The 22010-nt window shown below is 33.3% G+C and overlaps 1 long non-coding RNA gene across 3 annotated transcripts; it reads right to left on the bottom strand.

Moving 5' to 3' along the window:
• Positions 1-79: 79 nt before the first annotated feature.
• On the bottom strand, positions 80-3101 carry LOC106764481. Of its 3 annotated transcripts, XR_001375919.2 has the most exons (4): positions 2974-3101; positions 1296-1575; positions 1041-1217; positions 80-724 (listed from the first exon to the last, which is right to left on the bottom strand). It is a non-coding gene; the product is annotated as an uncharacterized LOC106764481 (long non-coding RNA). The 3 variants fall into 3 exon arrangements; XR_002668184.1 differs by lacking the exon at positions 2974-3101 and having other exon boundaries at positions 1296-2073; XR_002668185.1 differs by lacking the exon at positions 2974-3101 and having other exon boundaries at positions 1041-1207; positions 1296-2073.
• Between the last annotated feature and the right edge of the window lie 18909 nt (positions 3102-22010).

Below are 22010 nucleotides of genomic sequence, written 5' to 3'. Positions count from 1 at the left end.
ATATTATAGGTAAACAATAATTTCAAAATCCTTACTTGTCATAGTATAAAAATATTCGTATCTTGTATGTGATAATATTTTATGGGTTTAATAGGATATATTAATAGGAATCCTAAATTTGAAATAGCTTCTAGTTTACAAATGAGGTAGTGCTCATTTTATCTTGTCTCTTCATTAACCTAAGATGTCATGACTTACTTGGATTTACTAGTGACTTTTAGAAAAGAAAATTACAATTATTAAATGCTACTGTTAAAGTTTATGGGTTATGAGATGTGGTGGGGATACCATTTTATCGGATAAGTTTCAAGCTACACAGATTCTCTTTTTTACATTTTGAATTGAACATGTATTTTTCCTTTGGACTTTTATATTTATAATCCAATACTTTGGCAATTTAACTCTAACTCTGGCAATTATAACCTATATAGTTAAATAAGTGGATTTTAAGATTGGGGACAGACAATTGTCAATTGGTTTAAAGGTAGCCTTTTAAGGTCTGTGGAATTATTCCATGCATCTATGTTTGAGTTAAGATGTTATAGGGGATTAATTATAACAGATTTATAATGGAAAATTTTATCACCAAATGCTTTGATTAGATTTCTTTTAATATTCTCAACCAGGACGAGTTTCAAGCAAGAAATTACCTCACTACTATTTGGGAGCAGATTGGCATTTACAGACATAGATAGTTGAGCATATATGGGACCATCTTCAATTTCTGCAAATAATTAGAAACATCATTTTGTCCTTATATATTAAAGTGATAAGTTTAAAATATACTTCATATAAAACCCTTAACATAAAAAAGATGAAAATATAAAAGAAAGAACTTATACCAGGCACACTATTCTTTAAGAATTATGATTTCTTTTATTTGATACCAAACGCTATATTACATTACTGTAAAATTTACTTACATTATTTTGGTACACCAGCCACAATGCTTCAACACAAGAAACATTCCCTTTATTGCATAACATAACTTGGTGGAAATTGCAAGTACAAAACATTGTTAAAAGTTCATCTAAACTTACCTGTAAGGAGGAACATCTTGTAACACAAGGGAACCAGCAGCTATCATCACACATTCACCAACTTGTAAATTCCCAAGTATAGTTGCATGAGGTCCAATGAGCACACCTTCAACAACTTTGGGATGTCGATCACCTGTTTCCTTTCCAGTGCTACCCAAAGTTACACCCTGCCAAAAACTGAATTTGTAATTCAATTGAATTTGAGAAAAGAATTATCCAAAAGTATCATACAAGACATTATGAAACATCACTCACTTGCATCAGTGAAACTCTGTTTCCAATTATATCAGTTTCACCAATAACAACACATGTCCCATGATCTACTAAAATTCCATTTCCAATTTTCGCAGCTATAAATCAAACGGTTAGAAGTAACCACTTGAACAATGAATGTAACAGATGGAAAATATAAAGATGAAGCTGGTTATTCTATTAGGAAATTCGTTAATCACTTCATTCTTACCATACTAAAGTATTCCTCGTTTTCATGCAAACATTAACCTAACATACCTGGATGTATATCAACTCCAAAAACCTGCAGTGGAGAAAATAAGGGGTTGGATCATCAGCAACTATAGTATGAAATACCCTTATGAAGTTTTCTCCATTTTTTTTTACCAGGAGACATAGGCTTTAATATATATAGTAGGACATAAACACTTTAGTTTTTTTTTTTTCTCTTTTGAACCTGCATTAGTAGGCATAGGATAAAGGAGTAGTGAAGTGTTGTTAGCCAACCTTTTCATCAGAGGAAATTCCAATCCTTGAAGAGTGCAAATGAACCTCCAAGGAGTAAAACTGCTTCTACTAGATCGATTCCGAGTTCTTGTGCAAAGTAACCCCAACAATCATAGTGTAATATCTCTAAATATTTAGTTTATATCTTTAGGGAGATATTTTGTTCTAACTATTTTCTTTATCTTGAACCGATTGAACTTCAAATCTTGACTATAAAGATGGAGTTTGGTATTATTCAAACCAAAGCGTGTATCTCAGGAAGGCACATTTTATTTTCTGAACATTAGAGGCCCTGAATTGTTAACACCTAAAGAAAATAGCAGAAGTGCTCTTCATTGAGACTAACTCCAAAATGCTCTTCATTTAATTGGAGTTTTACTTCAAATAACTCTCTTTTATTCTTCCAATCGTGTTTTAACAAAGACAGTTTAAGAAAAATGTTTTAACACCTAAAGAATTTGTTTTCTACTCAGAGTCAAGAGTTAAGGGAGGTACTAAATATACCAACATCAGTCAGGATGTGTAGATTTTGCTTAGTTTTATAATGGATTTCTTCTATAGTAATAATTGGTCATTGGTTTAATCACTGGTTGATTTCAGAACAACACTATCTTCGTCAGGATAAGCCAGAATGCCAAATTTAAATACCGCCTACTCATGCTTAGGAATTAGGACAAAGTGATGATAGCATTTACAAAAGAAATTCTAAAACTAAATCAAAGACGTGGAGCCATTAAATTTACTTCTAACCACTACATATACATTACAAACTATCAGTCAGTAAACAAACATGACCCAATAAAATCCATCCCAATAAAATCNTCCTAAAGGCATAGACCTATTAAACACNCACATGGAACTAAAGGAGATTAAGATAATGGAAATTGCATTGTTGAAGTCCTGAACAACAAACTTTGACATCTATTACGACAGCTTTGCAACATGAATCAAAGTCAAACATTCATTTGTTTAATTTTTTACTACATTAGGTGGATCTGTTTTTCAATATCAAATGGCAAAACAACTAGGTAACTCATCCAATCGTTCTAAATATGTTTAACTTTATCCATGATTGATATTTAGTTGTATGATTAAATTAGTACCTTGATTTCACTAAACATGAGGTTTACTATTTCAGATTTTCAGTTTCATTGTTTATCTATCAATACACAAAGCAGTTTGTGAGACATAATACCTGTAGGAGTATCAAATGCAGCTAACGATCTCCTGCCAAGATCTTCAACTAACTTTAGTATCTGATTATCATGTGATGGAACTCTTATGCCCTGCAGACAACATATGTGAACATAATAGTTGAGGACATTTCTCATGATGACAATGAGGGAAAAAAATGAAGAGGTAAAAGTTGAACAAGTGGATGAATATAAGAAGTGTATGCAGCAGTTTCAGTCAAAATAGCTTAGAAGCAGAAAAACAACCAAGACATTGTCATAAATAACAGAACTTGTGATTCCAGTATAAAAATAGTTAGTCTTACTCAAAGTACAAAATTTCCTATGAAAACATGACATTTCAATACTTACATATATCACTAGGACCCAAACCAGCCATCGAACTAGACTAAATTCAAATACTGACATATATATATATATATATATATATATATATATATATATAACTTACTTTCATTTCTATTCATTTCTTGGACATGCCTAAACATTAATTGAACATTAACCCCATCCAATAATCAAAGTTCANATTCATTCATACATAGGTATAAAGCTAACAAACTTTTTTTTCATATCCTAGAACTATCAAATTTCTAATGCATCAATACACACAAAGCACTTGGTTATACTATTTATTCATATCTCTTTACCAGATATCAATTTATATCTGATGATCACCAGTTAACACCCTCACACAAATTCAGCAGCTAACATAGACAGAGAAAGACAATTTCCAACTTAAAACAATAATAACATGTATTTTTGCTATATTGAAAGTTCATTTTCCAAAGTTCACCTGGTTACGACTACTTCAACACACCATTTTATCATATTTCACTCCATATACAATATAATTTATCAGACTAACACAATATAACATATTATAAAACATCTATTAAACCACGAATTAATACTTACCAGGTACGGAAGGCAATTGGAGGTCGAGCTTATGGAAGAAACCAACCTAGGGTTTCAAAAATGGGGATTTCCAACCTCCAAAGAATAGAGAACAATAATCGGTCAATGTAACATTATAGATACTACAAAAATGAAGGAAGCTTAGATTACTTACCAGATGAAGGTCTTAGCGAACCACGGAGGCTGAACGACAGTGTTTGCTGAAACAGATTCTTCCGCCAACGACGCACAAACACAATTAGGGAAAACGCTTCCAAGACCTTCAGTGTGTTCGATACAAGAGGCTTTCACTGCGTTCCACAGAGGAGACTTCAAGTTAGGGTTCGACAAAGGTTTCAGTACGGCCACAACTTCGGTTCGACAGAGGGCAAACGACAGCTCCAATGCGACACTACGGGTCCTTCGGCTACCCAGAAAGACAGTTCGATGGAAGAACAACAACCCTTGACGAGGAAGAACAAGGCTCTCGACGAGGGAGAATGATGGCTTCACAACACAACAATCACTGACAACACAATCAGACAGAGAGAATCATGGTCGTCAGTGAGTGCGGGAGAACAATGGATTCGGTGAGGTAGGGCTTGCAAGGTCCAAAACCTAGAGCTCGAGAAGGAGACAATCCTTTTGGTCGACAGAGAGGGAGGGAAACAAATGACATCAGCCTTCATCAGAATAATACATTATTATTAAGTTTTATTATTTTATTATTAATTACCTCCACCGTATATAAAATCAGTGTGTAAATATTTTGTTCACCTTATATACGGGCTTTTATACGGATTCTTCCTTCGCAAAGTTCCCGCCATCTCGCGCCAACCTTACCCACTAATATTATATACGGATATTCCGTATGTAAATTTTTTTCTCTCATTATATACGGATTATCCGTATGTACAGGATCCGTATATAAAATCCGTATGTAAAATCCTTGTTACATACGGATTAAAATCCGTATATAATTATCCGTATATAATTGGCGTTTTTCTTGTAGTGAAAGGATCTTTGATCATATATAGTACATATATTCCCCACTCTTTTCATATTTAGAAGACATGCAAAGAATGAAAGACATGCAAAGAATTTCAGTAGAATAATAGTAATAGATCTTTAATTAAACATCATGATGTTGGTACTCAATAGTCACCATGCATAATTTTGTAAAAAAAAAAAATTGTATTATTTTTAGTTGTAAACTTATTAATATAATTGTTAAGGCTCACAACCATCAAAGTCACTAGTGCAAAAACGCGTTTTAACGTCAGCCCTTAGATCTCAGTCCCGTGAAAATCCGACGTCTACTTCTGCACGGTGGCATTATCGTAAATAAATTGGAAAACTAGACGTCAGTTTCTATGTCAGGCGACGTCTATCACATCATAGATGTCGCACATGCCGCAACCTGACGTCCAATTGGCTGAGGTATGTGATAAGACAGTCCATTGACATCGGATTTTCACGGGCTCGACGTCTACTAGGCTGCAATTAATATTGCCCATCAAATTCCCAGGAGCATAGACGTCGGCTGGAAAGGGCACCGACGTTTACGTCACTGACAGGAAAATCAAACATCAACTGGTTCAGCTTTAGACGTCGAATAGACTTCGGATCCCGTGAAAAGGCGACGTCCATTGGGCTACAATTAATGTTGTTCACCTAATTCCCCAGGCAATTAGACGTCACGTAGTCAAACGCCGACGTCTAAGGCCTGTTTGGAAGGCGGGAAGACAAAAATTCTTCAATGTCGACGTCGGTTCTGAGGGGCACCGACGTCTACGTTCCTTTATTTTCACCAAATTTGAGGGTTGTAGACGTCGGATGTTAGGGGCACCGACGTTAACTTCCCTGACAAGAAACCAAAACGTCAATCTTTTCAGCTTCCTAGACATCAGTTTCTGGAGCAACCGATGCCCCATTTTCATTTTAAATAGACCGTGGTCTCTTCTTAAAATTCAGTTTCAATCGCGTCTTTATCTCTTCTCCTCTACTGTTTATCTCTTGCTGCATTGCGTTGTCGTTTCTCATAACGTCATTGGCTTCGTCCTCTCCTTTTTCTTTCTTGCATCCCAGGTTCGTGGTTTTATCGATTATCTTGTCGTTGAACTGATTAAAATTTCCTTTCTTTGTGTTGTGTTTTATTGCAGTTTTGATCCTCTCTTTGGGTAACATAGTGTAACATTCTTCCTTTGCTAGTTTCCTCACAAGAAGAGTGGCGATCTTTTGAGTTCTCTAGTTCTTCCGACCCAAAATGGAACTTGAGTCCTTGTCTACTTCTCGACACCGTAATTTTTTTCTATTGCGGTTGATTGATGGGAAGTAGCCATGGACCCAGGTTCGGTTTTGGGTTGAAAGGACTAGAGGATTCAAAAGACTGTAAGGAAACTAGCGAGAGAAGAATGTTACACAGTGCTACCGAAAGCCTGGATCAAAACTGCACTAAAACACAAAATTGTTGTTAGACGTCGGTTAAAGCCATGTCCGACGTCTATAATAACATAGTCGTCGGTTAGTGTCATTTTAAACCTCTTTATATATTCATGTTGACGTCGGTTTAACCATAGGAGGACGTCTATACAGAGTAATTAGACGTCGGTGTCCGTATAAGCAGACGTCTATATAGACGTCGGTGGATATCTGGAACCGACGTTGAGTTGGACGTCGGTTCGGAGGAATTCTGATGTCCCATAGACGTCACCCGTTTAGACGTCGGATGTGAATGTGACGTTAAAAGCCCAAATTAACTGACGTTAAACAGCGTTTTTCCACTAATGAGTCATTTATTTTCTTGACGATCAAGGTTTATTTTTTATTTTTTTTTTTACTTTTTCATCTCAATATCAAATAGCAAATTTTCTAAATTGACATTAGTAAAAAAAAAAAAATAGTAGCTAATGTTTGCTGAAAATTTCCAATTAACAATAAAAGAATCCTAACAAACTATTGATAAAAATCAATATAGACATTGAAAAAAAAATACACACAGCAGATGTGTGATATATATATATATATATATATATATATATATATATATATATATATATATATATATATATATATATATATATATATATATAACTATTTAACATTTTAAAAGAAAGTAGCTTTCTTGAAATTGACTAAGAAAACTCTAATTCTACAAAATATATAAACTTTTACTATTTTATAAATAGAATTTGAAATTTTTTAATTTTCAGTCATCCATTTACTGTGATGAAATTCTAAAACTTTAAGTTCTTTTAAAATTTATCATCCAAATAATATATTTTTGTCACAAAGGATTCAAAACTTTCTGAAAGTGAATTACCTTTTTCAAATTCTCTTTCTAAACACACTATAAGATAATAACTTTATAATTGTCTCTATTTTATATTCAACTTTTTTTCTTTTCTTCACTCTTAGACTTCTAACGGAACAAATATAAGCTTACGTTATCCAAATGGGTTCTACTAAATTACTAAATAGCTTACATAGCTTACATAGTATTGCGTAAATTTCCCACTACCATTGTGGTTATCTTTACCTTTCGCTTTCTACATCAATTTTCCTCCTTTTTACTATAATAACATTGTGCGCATTACAGCATAGTCTTCACCACATAAGATCCATGTAATATCTCTCTTATTATCTCTGTTCCTTTTCACAACTTACAATTTTAAAGTGTTTCTTCCTCTTCATCCATGTCATTTTGTAGAATTTGTATTAAGTGTTAACTATATTTTTTTTCAAAATCTGTTTTTAATTTCTGATTACATCATTTTCTTTACACTTTCTTGTGTTTCTTTTATCTTTTTATAATGGAGGATGTATTGCGTCAAATAAACATTGTAAATAAAGCGTGGTTTTTGAAATTTTTATTTAACACAACTTCTGAATTTGCGTAAATTGATTAAAATGATATATTCCAAGAAGAAATATATAGAAAGCAAAATAGATTATGGATCTTGAATTTGAAGGAGAAATTAATCTGTTTTTTAGAAGAGAATCATCCACACAAATCTCACCTTTTGTGAGAATAGTAAACCCTGGCGCCAGAAGCACGTTTTACAAAATGGAGCACAAACCTTGGTGACAATTGAGCCACGTCTTTGATAAACTGAATTCCTGTCACACATGTTTTTGGAATAAAATATTTATTATGTGTTAATAAACTATATATGTAAAGAACATGCGCGACAAGGTATGATTAGATGACAAAATAATTTATTTGTAACAAAATGAATCAAATAATTGAGGGAAATGAAAATGGTAATATATTAAGTATTAGAATCACAAAACATTTAAAGATAAAAATAATTATTGTACGTGTTATTTGTTATTTAACAATTCTGGACTAGTCATTTAGGTTTACAATAAATAAATGAGGATAACTTTCTAAAATATTGATTTTCAAAAGGACAATTTTTATATATTTAATCATTTTTTTTGTAAGAAAATATTTAATTCATATGAGTAAATTGTACACATTAAATTGGAATTTTGGAATAATTTTGTGGTTAGTATGATTGGAACACATTTTTCCTTCATGTGATTTAAGAATTCGTAGAGTATCAAAATAGATTCACAACTTAATTGGACTCATCATAAATATGAATTATATTAGATTAAAAAAATATATTATTTTTTTAATGTGAGTCAAATTAAACACAACTTTCATAATTCAATACTTAGATGAGTTTGACTTGAGTTATAGGTGAGTGATCCCTAACTCACCAATATTTTTTTATATTTTTTTTATAGTTATTAACTATTTTTAATTGTGTAGATTGACACTTTGATTTTCGTAAAAGACGACGTGTTGTTTAATAGTGTTTAAATGATTTCAATATTTAATTGATTTGTTCGTCAAATTATATAAGTTAATATTTGATCGTTGTCATCAATAGGGTTTGATTGTATTGAGTAAGAGGGTTCGGCCAATATATTTTGACTATACAACAATAAACATATATATGTGAAAGAATAAAATATGGTTAAATGAGTCAACCAAGTGAACTAACTTATGTAACTAATCATAGTAGATCAAGCAAAGTTATAAAATTTGTAACTTAACAAAACAAATTCATTTTAGTTAACTCGGTTTTAGCTTGTATTAATTCTTTTTTAAAACTTTTATTGTTCTCTTAGGGAGGCATTACTAGTTATTTTATGCTTGTGTAATTCATACCCTTTTATTATTTATTTTTATTTTAAATTAAAAATATTGTTTTGTATACCATTAAAATATCAATGAAAATTATTACATCACTCAAAATTATACAATAATTAAATAAATAAAATCTATTTATTAATATTTGATAAATGTCCAATATAAGTTAATTTTAGAATCAATTTGACATTTATCTTATTTTATTTTGTAAAATATATGTAGAAATAATCCTAATTTCATTTGTTTTACATATTTTGATGATCATAGAGATTCTAAGGAAAAAATGAAGGAAATTCAAGCAATTATGGACAAAAGTGGCTTTGGCGCGATTGAGCGATAATCTTGAGACTTAAACCTCACGAGGAAACTCGTCTTTAAGGGAAACCTCCTAAAGTGTTGAAACAAAGATGTAAACCTTTGAAACTCTCTTGTCTTTGCATTGTTTTATTTACCAAAGTATGCTTTTAATTATATGTTTGTGAATTAGTTTATGCTTATTGTTGGATGAACGAATCATTTGTCTTATCTCACTAGCTTGGGAATGAATGAGAACTGGTTTCAAGTTGTGGTCCAACTAATTCTGTTTTTGTTACAAATAGATATAAATCTTTAATTGGTTATAAAGTATCGATCTTAATACAAGTGATCAATTCAAACTGTTATTGATGTGAATCCAACCAATGATGGTGATGTGTCACTTTGTTGCAAATTTTAAGTGATTAGTTTGTTTAAATAATGGCCCAATCCTTTGTAAAATTGGTTGACCAAATTATGTTTTGGGTTAATCAATTAAATGGGCCTTATTTTTTGGTTTTATTTCAAGTTCTAATAAAGGCCTAGTTGATTGTTTTTGGGTGACTTTTGTCTTCCACTCCAGTTACAATTAGACATTAGTTTAATGGGATCATTATTATATTTAGTGAAATATAATTGCAATAATGACTTTTTTGTAATTCTGATTGTTTAAGCTTTGATACCATTTTGATCAAATGGACATGAATTTGAGTTTTATTAAAAAATGTTAGAGTTTTATCTCTTTTATCTTAGTAAGGATGATTCTCCCAAGTTCTTGAGTGATTCAATAATCTTTGGCTATATCAAAGGATTTTCCCATCCTTTGTGTGTTGTGTCCCTTGGAAAGAGTGATTCTTTCCTTCCATCTTTCATATTCACCTCTTGCTTTTTCTTCACCAGAATTAAAAAAAAAAAATAATTATGCCCAAATTTCTTGTTTATAACCATTCCAACCTAGATAAATCTATAAACAAACGAATTCACCCATTTGGATTATCATCAGTTATTGAGGAATCATACTCAAGTTTTGTGATTTAGGCTCTAAATGTCAAGAATATACTGAGAATTACATTTAAAGATAACTCACAAGACATGACGAATTATGTCTTTATAACTAATAATTGAATCTTTACAAGAGAGGGACAAACTGATGAAATATAGCTTCAACACACCTTTATTATCCTTAAATCAATCCTTTTTAGTTCCAATCTGTTTTACAACGTCTTTATAACTAATAACTAAAATGTCTTTATAACTAATAACTAAAATAGCTCTTTTTTCTTACATCAATTATGTTTCCACATTCTTTATGCACCATTTTTACTACTTTATTCAAAGTCAAACTAGTTTAAAAAATGTGTTTTCTACTAAACTCATTCTAAACAATATTTGTTATATTTTTAAATTATCTAGTATACTTGCTAGATAATTGATTGCTTGGAAATGTTAACAATATTTACTAAAAATATATTATATTGTCTTTAAAAGATTAATTTAATTGTTGTTAGTGTAAGATTATTTTTTTATTTATTAGATATTATTTATAAAAAGAGTAAATTTAAAATTTAAGTTATATTTAAATATACATAATAAATTTTTAACTATTTAATTCTTTATTTTACAAAACTTATTATTTCTAAATTATTTTTCTATATATATGTTCGTGCTCTTCTAAAATGGAGAGTAATTTTCATTATTTTCTTTTATTAATTAGTATCAATGGGAATGTTGGATGTTAAAAAAATCATGTATGTGAGATCCTATATATAAATATGAAAGTCAATAAAGTTAAAAAATATATAATTTTTAATTTATTGGATGTTGGATAGTAGTGTTTGATTTGACTTAATTCATATGCATATATTAGAGTAAAAATCATGTTTGTGAGATCGTATAAAATAACTAAGAGAAAAGGGGTCTTTATAAATATGAGTATATAAATATTTTATTAGTAAATAAAATTTTTAATAGAATCAAATTCATTTTACCTTAAACTCTTATTTTTTTTTTAACTTTTTTTAGGAATTCTCTATTTTTTTTAGGATTTTTACTTCTTTTCTCGTCTTTTTTTAATATCTAAACACGCTTAGAAGTGAGGAAAATCTTGTCAAGCAATCATTTCTTTTATAGATTAAGTTCAATTTCTATTTTATTATAGAGGTTTTTTATGTTTTATATTGTTTTGATCAAAAATTAGTGATTACATGTGATAACTATGATGTTCTTACCTTTTGTTTTCATAACCCCAAAGATGAGTTTGAATCGTTAATTCGAAATTCCATTTTCATCTTTGCCATTTACGTTTCCAACTTTGCCAATTATGTTTTCCAATTCAATTTCGTTTACAATTGTGTTTTCTAATTTCATTGCAGTTTTGTATTCCATTGCAGTTTCGTTTTTTACTCTGTTCATACGTTTTGCTATGTTGAATTTTGTTTTGATGGAAGTTTAATTGAGTTGGGTTGGTAATTGGAACGATTATGATGTTTGCTTGAGGTTTCTGGATGTTTGATGATGTTGTTCTTGCCTTGCATGGTGTCAATTTGGTTTTGTGCTTGGTGTTTGACTTTCGCTTAGTTAATTAGATTGTGTGTGCAGAATTGATTAGATTTATGCAATGTGTTTGCTTAATTCACGTTTTTAAAGACCAGATTAATCTTCACTTAGTTAATTCGTGTTTGATTAGGGGTGAGAGTAGTGTTTAATTATTGTTAATCTAAGATGGGAAGCATTGTAATTGATGTAGATGCCAACCTGTTTTAATCTGTGTTTAAATTCGTGTTTTATTATTTGGGTTCAACATTCTATTCACAAAATCCCCCTCCCCCACCAAGTGTTTGATCTAATGACTAAACCAAATGTTAGTCTTTAAGAGACGACCTAAGAGTCACTTCCTACTATTATATTGCACTTAATTGCAAATTACTTTGATTCAGGTACGACCTCGATCAATGCTACATGAATTTAATGTATGATAAAATATAATTTGAACGACATTTGATGAAGTCAGACGTGATTAGTATGTAAAATATGAGGATTTTTGGTTTGTGACTATTTGATATATCTATATATATTGAATTAAGTGGATTTGGTAAGTAATTGTTTGAAGATATTGAGGTTTGATTAGTTTTCTTCTAATGGTACACTTTGAAAGCATTTTAATGTCAAATACTAATTTAGAAAAGAGTGATTTTTTACCAAAAGGGAGCCAGTTGAGCTAACTACAAATTTTTTGCATATGGTTATTTCTCGTGTGACACTGTGCAACAAACAAGGAGCGTCAGATGCTGACTCATGAATATCTAAGTAAGAAAGTATCAAACATTAAGATGTAGAATACTAAATTGTACCATCAGACGCCACCTTCATAGTGAGCTCTAAGGATATGTAGCGTCATACATTATTAACATGTTGCTAGGTTCTTACAAAGTTTAAAACTTTAAAAGTAATAATTGATAAATTTTAAATTTATGTCCATTTTGACTGATTTTGTAGAATTTTCTATATCTACATAATCATAATATGGTCATTAGATAAAAATTCACTTAATTAATTTCGTCATAAAAATAAGTGAATAATTTTATGATATTTCTATAGTTATCTGAATTTCACCCATTAAATTTATATATTTATTATCTAATGAATGAAAAATTTCTCAATGAATCTCAAACTAAAAGTAAAATATAATTTAATTAATCAAAATCATTTTATAATATAAAATATTTTCAATAGAATTTCTATGGTATAAAAATTGTGTGATATATTTCTATTTTGATTATATGATTTGAATTAAAAAGATGATACATGAAATTAAATGTATGGTAAATTTTAAACGTGTACGTTTTGACTTATTTTTATAGAATATTCTACTTCTACGTAATCATAATATGATCATTAGATATCAGTTAATTAATTTTACCATGAAATAAATTTTTAATTTTATCAAATTTGCATAGTTATCTGAATTTTGTCCAATAAATTTGTATATTTATTATCTAATGGATGAAATTTTTTTCAATGAATCTCGAACTAAAAATAAAATATAATTTAATTAATTAAATTCATTTTATAATATCAAATTCTTTTAATGGAATTTATTTGGTATAAAAATGTTGTGATATATTTTTATTTTGATTATATGATTTGAATTAAAAAGATGCTACATGAAATTAATGTATGTATAAATTATAGTATGATTAATGATGATGCAAGTCAATGTTAAAGAAACATTACTCTAATATGTATGTTTCATTTAATATTATTGATATGTGATATATGATATAAGAATTACATTGAAGACGTGATGAGATTTTAATAACACATTAAGTTATCTAAATAAGAGTATCATACAAGAGAAAAAAACAAATTAAAGTTTTATATATTAAATTGAATGTGAGAGTTGTAAGAACCTAAAATATATATATAATTATATTAAAAGAAAATGGGGTGAAAAATTGAATTAAAATAAAAGGGAGGGGCTTTTTATTAAAAGGAAAACAGTTTTATAGTTCTGCTAAATTTTTAGAAAAAAAAAAGAAGTTGAACTCATTTTATTAAAAACATTCCTTTTTCTAGAAAACTTCTTCTTCTTCCTCTACCTTCTCTCTAATTACTAGTGCAGAAGGGATTTTAGACGTCAGTTATTTTGGGCTTTTAACGTCATCTACCGAACCGATGTCTTTATGGGTGACATTAATGGGACGTCGGATTTCTGCAGGTGCGACGTTGTTATAAACGTCGGTTCAGTGTCAAGTGCGACGTCTATAAAGACGTTAGACATTGCACTGACCGACATCTAAGGGCACTATACACGTTGGTTCAGTGACAAGTGCGACGTCTTTAAAGACGACAGACATTGCACTAACCGACGTCTAAGGGCACTATAGACGTTGGTCAATGCATTAACCGACATCTATGAAGTGTTCGTTGTGTTTTGATGCAGTTTTTCTCATGTCTTTGGGTAGCGTAGTAGCACCTCCTTCCTTTGCTAGTTTCTTCGTAAGAAAAAATTGTGTCTTTTGCATCTCTTATGGCATTTCAACCCAAAGACAAACCTGGTGTCACCGTATTCTTTTTCTTTGGTGGTTGGAATGGAACTAGGCAAGAACCCAGATTCGACTTCAGATTGGAATGCCATAAGAGATCCAAAAAACGCAAGTTTTTCTTACGAGGAAACTAGCAAAGGGAATAGGTGCACTACACTACCCAAAGACACAAGAAAAACTGCACCAAAACACAACGAAAATTCATTTTAATTGGTTTAAATGAAAGATAATACATCAAAGATTACTTTAATCGGAGTAAAAACAACTTTAAATGGTTCACGGGAGATCAAACACACCTGGAAATGTAGTGCAGTGGAGAGAAAAGGCGAAGGAAGACGATCAAACTATTGGTTCACAATCTGTTGGTTCGCACCGATTATTTAACAAGAAATTAGACATCAGTTGCCCACAAACCCGACATCTATAATCACATATACGTCGAGCGCCTCACTAATATGACTTCCATTCGATTTAAAAATTAATATTTGTGTTATATATAGACGTCGGCGTGGCGGGATGAGACGTCTAGTTAGCGGAAACGAATGACTTTTTACATATCTGGTTAGACTATAGACGTCGATTCGGAGGGTCCCTGAGGTCTATAATCGCATATAGACGTCAGGTGGCAGGATCAGATGTCTAGATGGCAGAAAAAATTAACTTTTCACCTACCTGTCAAACTATAGACGTCGGGTAGGAGGGGCACTGACGTCTATATGACAGAAAAAAATGACTTTTCACTTACCTGTCAGACATATGGACGTCAGTTTCTAGGGGCACCAACGTCTATAATATTATAGACGTCACCCTCCCCCCTGACAGATGTCTATAGGCTTGACTTATTTACGCAATTGCCACCAGTCAATAATTTACGTTGTTGTTCCCCTCTAACTAACGTCTAATGGGTGAAGTTATAAGCCGATTATGCACTAGTGAATCTCCACACTGAACCAGCCATTGCATGTCTGTTTAGGTGGTACCTAAGCACTCCTGATGTCGAGAGCTTTAGTATGAACTGATTGGTTTCCCCTTTCTGACCGGTAAGTAGTTCTACCCTCTTCCTTCGCTATTTTGGAACCTAGGGCATAGGTTGTATATGCATTGTTCCTTCCCCTGTGGTTTTCTTCAAGATATTGAGCTCTAAGAGTTGTTTTCACCACAAATGTGGTGGTTTTTTGGGCACTATTTAGGTTCTTCTCCAGGAAGGGCACTTTACAAGCGCTGTTTTGAGCTATGTTGAGAAACTTGCAAGGTAAGGGGAGTTAGATTTTTCTCATTTAAATTTGTAGAAATATGTAGTGTGAACTGTGCTTTGTGTTGTACTGCTGTTTGAGTGAGATTGTTGTATATTTATATGATCGACCCTGTGTTCTTGGGTTGTTTGAAGCATGAAACTGTAATTTGATTGTGTGACTTGATTTAGGTATGATGTTTTCCTGGAAAGGAGCTTGTTGATGAGGAGAAAACTGTTGTGGTATGGATTAGATAGCATCCTTAGGAAATTTGTAGAGTTTAGGTTAAATTGGGAGGAAGTGGGGAGGTGATTTGGAGTAATCGAGGTCTAAAGTGTTAATGAGTTGTTGGGGTAGTGTTAGTTAGTCTATTGTAACTTGTTAGGATAATAAAATTGGTTAAAATGAGGTTCTAAATGGTAGAAGTGGAATTGGGTCCTTAGTTTGATGAAACTAGTGTTTTTAAGTGAGTTTAGAGGAAGTGAGGAGGAGAATTTGAACAATTGGAGTCTAAGGCGTAAGTGGTCTGTTGGGACATTGTTAGTAAGCCTATTTTGACTTAGTAGAATCATAAAATCGGTTAAAATCATGTTCTAAGTGGTAGTTTAAGGTTTGGGGCTCTAAGTAACTAAATAAAGGTTTTAGAGTTGAAATCTAGGCACAAACACTAAAGAAGGGGGGTTAAAAATGTTTAGAATCAGTTAGGCAAGTGTAATTAGACTCATACTACGATCTAGGGGCATTATAAAATTGGAAGAAGTGTCTAGAATTGATAAGAGTGGGGGAGAATGCATAAATCTACAAAACCGGCGTTCTGCAGATTATGCAGACTCGTTATGCGGATTGTTTCGCATAGCGAGTCCTCCCAAGGGGGTGCTCTCTGTTTTGAGCCATTCGCTATGCGGAAGTGGTGCACTGTGTGAATGGCCAAACAGTGGTGCTCCCAGATTGATAATTCGCAAGGCGAATCAGGTGCACTTTGCGACTGGTGCTGGCTTGGGGCCTCTACCAAAAGTAATTCGCTAGGCGAGAGTCTGTGTGCGCTATGCGAAAGTCTCTGGTTTCGCTGTACGACTTCTGTGCGCTATGCGACCAGACCAACTAGGTTTCACTCTTTTCTTCTTCTGTTTGGATTGATTGACGTTGTTTGCTTGATGGATTGTCATATATGTTCATGTATGAGACTTGTATGGTTTTTGAGGACCTGATGGTGAATTATAACGATGTAGTTGTGTGTGAATTGGACATCTAAGGGTGAGATGATTGGAAGTGATTGTAGAGATTTATTGTTGCCTTGTATAATTGTATGGAGCTTTGAAATGATATGTGTATCCCTACACTCTAAGCACTGTTCATGCTCAAATAGAGAAGAACGACATGAGTGGGAAGAGTAGAGGGAGGTCCTCATCTATAGTCTTAGAGTTTAGATATAGACTGGTATGACGATTTACCTTGCATAGTGTTGGGAGGGCTAGCTGAATTATGCAAGTGCACAGATGATAACGGTCTAAAAACCGTTATTTTTTTATTTGAATTTGATATCAAAACACACCCTTTATGGCTTAGAATGAGCTTAGAATCATGCAAAACACTTTAGTTTGCTTTCTAGAGAGTCAAAAGTGGTTTTTAGAGATATTATGCTTGTTTTACATTGTTTTGGCAGGATTTGATGAGAATTGAAAAATGGAAGTAAAGAAGGGAGGACTTAGACTCAAGAAAGGATGAGAAAAGAAGCAAAAGAAGAGTGAAGTCCACCGCCCAGCGCCAATTCCAACTCTGAGCGCCAGCTTCGAGGAAGAAGGCACTGTTTCTCGCTTGAGCAGCGACGCTGAGCGTCCAACGATTCTGAGGGCCAGTGTTAAGCGCCAGATTCCACCGTTGAGCGCCCTACGATTATAGGAGCTACCGCTAAGCGGTCAAATGAGCGTTGAGTGCCTAAATGATGGGCCTGAGCCGAAATTCTGTTACTTTTTTGCGTTATAAATAGCCCCAGTGCGACCCTCAAAGTAATCTTTTGGCAGAGGAAGACTTCAGAGCACCTTCTACACTCTTTGGAGGCAGTTTCTTGGATGCTTAGGCTCCAATTTATCAAATCTAGGGTTTACTCTTTCGTCTTTTTCATTAATTCCATCTAGTTTCACCATGTCTATGGTGAACTAATCCCTTTATTGTTGGGGAACAATGTAGTCTTTTTGAAACTCTCTTGTATCAAATTTCTTATTATATTCATATGCTCTTATTATCAATAGTTTGGGTTTTCTTTTATATGGATATAGCTTGCATTGTTTAACTCATTCAGTGACATGATCTCTTGATAATGAAATACTACGTAGGAATAGGGGTAGGACGATCAATTGCTTTAAGCTTTTGTACTTTAATGCATTGGTAGTTTCTAGGGAGACTAGGAATGGTAAACTAGTAATTGGTAATAGGCTCTTTTCGCCGAGGAATCGGGTTTAGAGTAATTCAAAAAGTTGCATGACATTGATAATAAAGCGAATTTAATAAGAATAGTATATATAAGAGGATGGATAAGGATGAAATTGTAAACCCCAACAACCCCATTCATATATATCTTTTATTTGCCAATTGATTCAATTTGCATTTGCATGATTATTTTAGATCTTGCATTCAAAACCCTAAATTCAATCTTTACTTAAGTCTTATGTAATCAATTTACATGAAAGATAAGGCCTAAGTGTCCCTTGGGAAACGATCTTGGACTTACTTTCTATTATTACTTGATACGATCTAGTACACTTGCCAGGGGCTTAACAAGTTTTTGGCACCGTTGCCGGGGACTCGTGGTTTAACTTTTCAAGTAGTGTAAATTGATTAAATTTGACTTTGTCTATATTTTGTTTTAGTTTTATTTTTATTTTTTATTTTTGTTTTTTTATATAAAGTGCTTTTAGGGTTTTTGTTTCTTGTGTATGCAGGAAGTAGTTCAAACCAAAAGTAAGAAAAGTCAACCTCTTCTAGAAGGATGGAGTGATAGGAGGGGGAAGAAAGTTCGACGTCCGTCCAGAGAACTATTCACTTCTCCTGAAAGGCTATTACAACCCTCACCGAAGGCATCTTCACATAGAATTGAAGAAGAGATGATAGAGCAACCTCCTCCCAGACGCACACTTGCAGATGCGCCAAATGTTGTTGGACCGTTGCACTTTAACAGTATAGCCATGCCAAGGGACAATAAAACTAACATGGTGATGAATCCTATGTTAATCCATCTGGTGCAGAGAAACCAATTTCATGTCTTGTCAAATGAAAATCCATATGATCATTTGACAACGTTCAATGAAATTTGTAATACAGTAAAGATGACTGGAGTTTTAGACGACAGGATCAAACTCAGTTTGTTCCCTTTTTCACTTGGAGGCAATGCTAAGTTGTGGTTACATTCATTCCCAGAAGGAACATTCACAACATGGGAGACTGTGGCACCCAAATTTTTGAATAAGTATTTTCCGTAGTAAAAAATAAGTCAAGGAAAGCTGGAAATTTCTTCCTTCAGACAGTGGATGGAGGAAACTCTTGGACAGACATGGGATAGGTTTAAAGGCTTGTTGAGAAAAACTCTTGTCCATGGGTTTGATAAAACAACTTTGGTGCTTGCATTCCTTGGAGGCCTTAGTACACAGTCTAAAATGACGTTAGACGCTTCAGTTGAAGGCGACATAAAGAGAAAGACTGAGGATGAGGCTTATGATTTGATTGAAAGTATGGCGGTGAATGAGCAAGAAACGCATAGTGAAAGAGGTTCAATAGCTCAAAAGAGAGGAGTTCTACATTTGCCTGCTGATGATGCATTACTAGCTCAGAATCATCTTCTCACTCAAAAATTGGATAATTTGACAAAGATTTTCACTCAACTTCCAAAGGAGATCAGGAATGTGTCTCAGGCTCAACAACTTTGTGATTTCTGTGGTGGTGACCATATTAATGGTCAATATGCTATACCTGAAGAGATGCAAGAAGAGGCAAACTATATGGGGAATCAATTCCAATATGAGGCAAATTTTGTTGTTTCGTAATTTTTAGCATTTCCATTCTTCCTTTCCCCTTTCTTCTACATGCTTACCTATTTTGGTTATGTGATACTACTTCTTCTGCTTGTGCCTATGACTATGATTCTACTCCTGCATGTTGCTCTGATTATGGTTCTCTTGCTGATTTCTATGTTCGTTGTGTTTTCAACATTGGACTGATACATTGGCTGTCTAAGTTTCATGGTTTTGCAAGTGAATGCCCACATAGACATTTGGAGGAGTTCTACACCATTTGCTCTTCAATGAAACCTATAGATGTCCCGAATCATGACATTTTCATAAGGGCATTTTATTACTCATTACAAGGAGCAACAGAGGATTGGTGTTATTATCTTACTTCAGGATCCGTCACTAGTAGGGAAGATCTTGAGCATCAGTTTCTAGACGAATTCTCCCCTATGCAGTATGGTTACAACAACGATCTTGGGAGGAATGATCCTTACATGGGATGGTATGGTCCTCCACAACATCAATACCAAGAACCACCATTCCAGAATGCTTATATTCCTCCACCAGTCCAGGAACCACAACAGTTGCAGTTTCATGAGCCTACCTAGTCTTCATCAGATGCTGATAGGAAATTGGAGAGCTAGCTTGATTCTCTTATGAGTTTGGCGACACAGCTGGCATCCAACCAAAGACCAACACCTCCATCTGCCTTTGTTGCACGGCTGTGTGTTATATGTCCTTCCAGTGACCACTAACGGATGCATGTCCTTCTTTGCAGCACCTTGTTGCTCGTCATGTGCCTCAAGCTTATGCTCCAAACATCTACAATAACAGGCAACCACAACAGCAAAATAAGAGGCAACAACAACAGCAAGAGGCACCTGCCCAACCAGCTACTCAACCTTCTACTTCTTCTTAGCCTACATTGAATGAGTTCCGGGGGTAGATGGCCACACAGTTCATTAAGGAACAGTCTCAAGTTTTAGAGGGATCACCATTTCAGACTGTTCAGATTCTTGATGATGTCAGTGTCATTCACATAGGAGATGGGCAGTAGAGTCATGAGCTTACTACTGTGCCATCTACTTCCCACCCTCTTATGTCCCCACTCTTGCACCTGAGGATGTAGTTGCTCATTCTGCTGTTATTGGTGAGATGAATCATGAATCAACACAAGTTTTCTCTAAACTTGAATTCCCACTTGCTTTGCCTGAGTTATTTATGCATTCAAATATTCTTGATTCTGTTGCAGATTCACATGTTAGTGTTGATTTTGACATAGAAACTGTGAAAACAGAAGAAGTTTTAGACTTAGGATTGAGTTTTGATCTTTCACAATTTCCTAAAGATTTTAAATGTGGTTGTGCAGTTGGTTCTTTCTTTATTTGTGTTGAAATCAATTATGTGATACAACCAGCTTCCAACTTTATAATGGGTGAACTAATTATGAGTCTGATGAAAATGTTGAGGAACAAGTAGATATAAGCAACAATTTTGAGATAGGTAGACCATCTTCACCTTCCACCACTATACCAACTTTCAGCAAAGTGGAGGTAAACATACCTAAGATTGATTATGTTGTTGATGATCATGTTGTTGATAGGTATGTTATTGATGATTATGATGTTGATGAGCATGATTTTCATTTTCCCTTTTTGCATGATGAAAATCACTTTTTGTTATCACATCTGAATGTTTGTTCTCCATGCACTGAACATGAATCTGAGCCTATTGTTGATATTGTTTCTACATTTGAAATTGATTAATGTTCTGAGGGTATATCTGAGGGTCAGCCTGTTACAATGGGATTGGGTGTTATACCCCTGCATTTCATTTCTTTGGAGCCACATTGCACTAACCCTATTGCAGGAGGTACATATGAATTTGACCAACAAGCACCCATAGTGGAAAACAAAGGTGCAAGCACACACATGAGCTTCCACAACAATAGGCACCAACTGAACCCGCTCATCAACAATCACTTCTTCTTAGATCCTTACTTTTATTGCCCTTGTCCTTGATATGTTGACTATTATGATTGTGATCTTATGCTTGTGATACATTGAGGACACTATGTAGTTTAAGTGTGGTCTATTGGGGTAGACACTGATTTTTCTTTGTTAGTTTTTGTTTTTTTTTGCATTAAATTTTTTGTTTTCTAGGTAGTTTTTGTTTTGTCTTGTGTACAGTTTTGCATGTTTCTTTTGATTTCTGGACTTTGTTTAGGTAGTAGACTCATTTTTCACTTCACTTCATTGATACTCTAATTTACTAGATATCCTTGCTTTTCTCTGCTTGGAAGATGATTATGATGTTTGGGAGTTGAATTGATTTTGACAATACCCTTGTGAGATTTGAGCCACTTTATGTTGTTTCCTGTGTGATATGTCTCTTGATTGCTTGCATATA

Source organism: Vigna radiata, chromosome 6 (assembly GCF_000741045.1).
Source record: "Vigna radiata var. radiata cultivar VC1973A chromosome 6, Vradiata_ver6, whole genome shotgun sequence".
NCBI classification, from domain to species: domain Eukaryota; kingdom Viridiplantae; phylum Streptophyta; class Magnoliopsida; order Fabales; family Fabaceae; genus Vigna; species Vigna radiata.
This window is presented reverse-complemented; position numbering and strand designations above follow the sequence as displayed.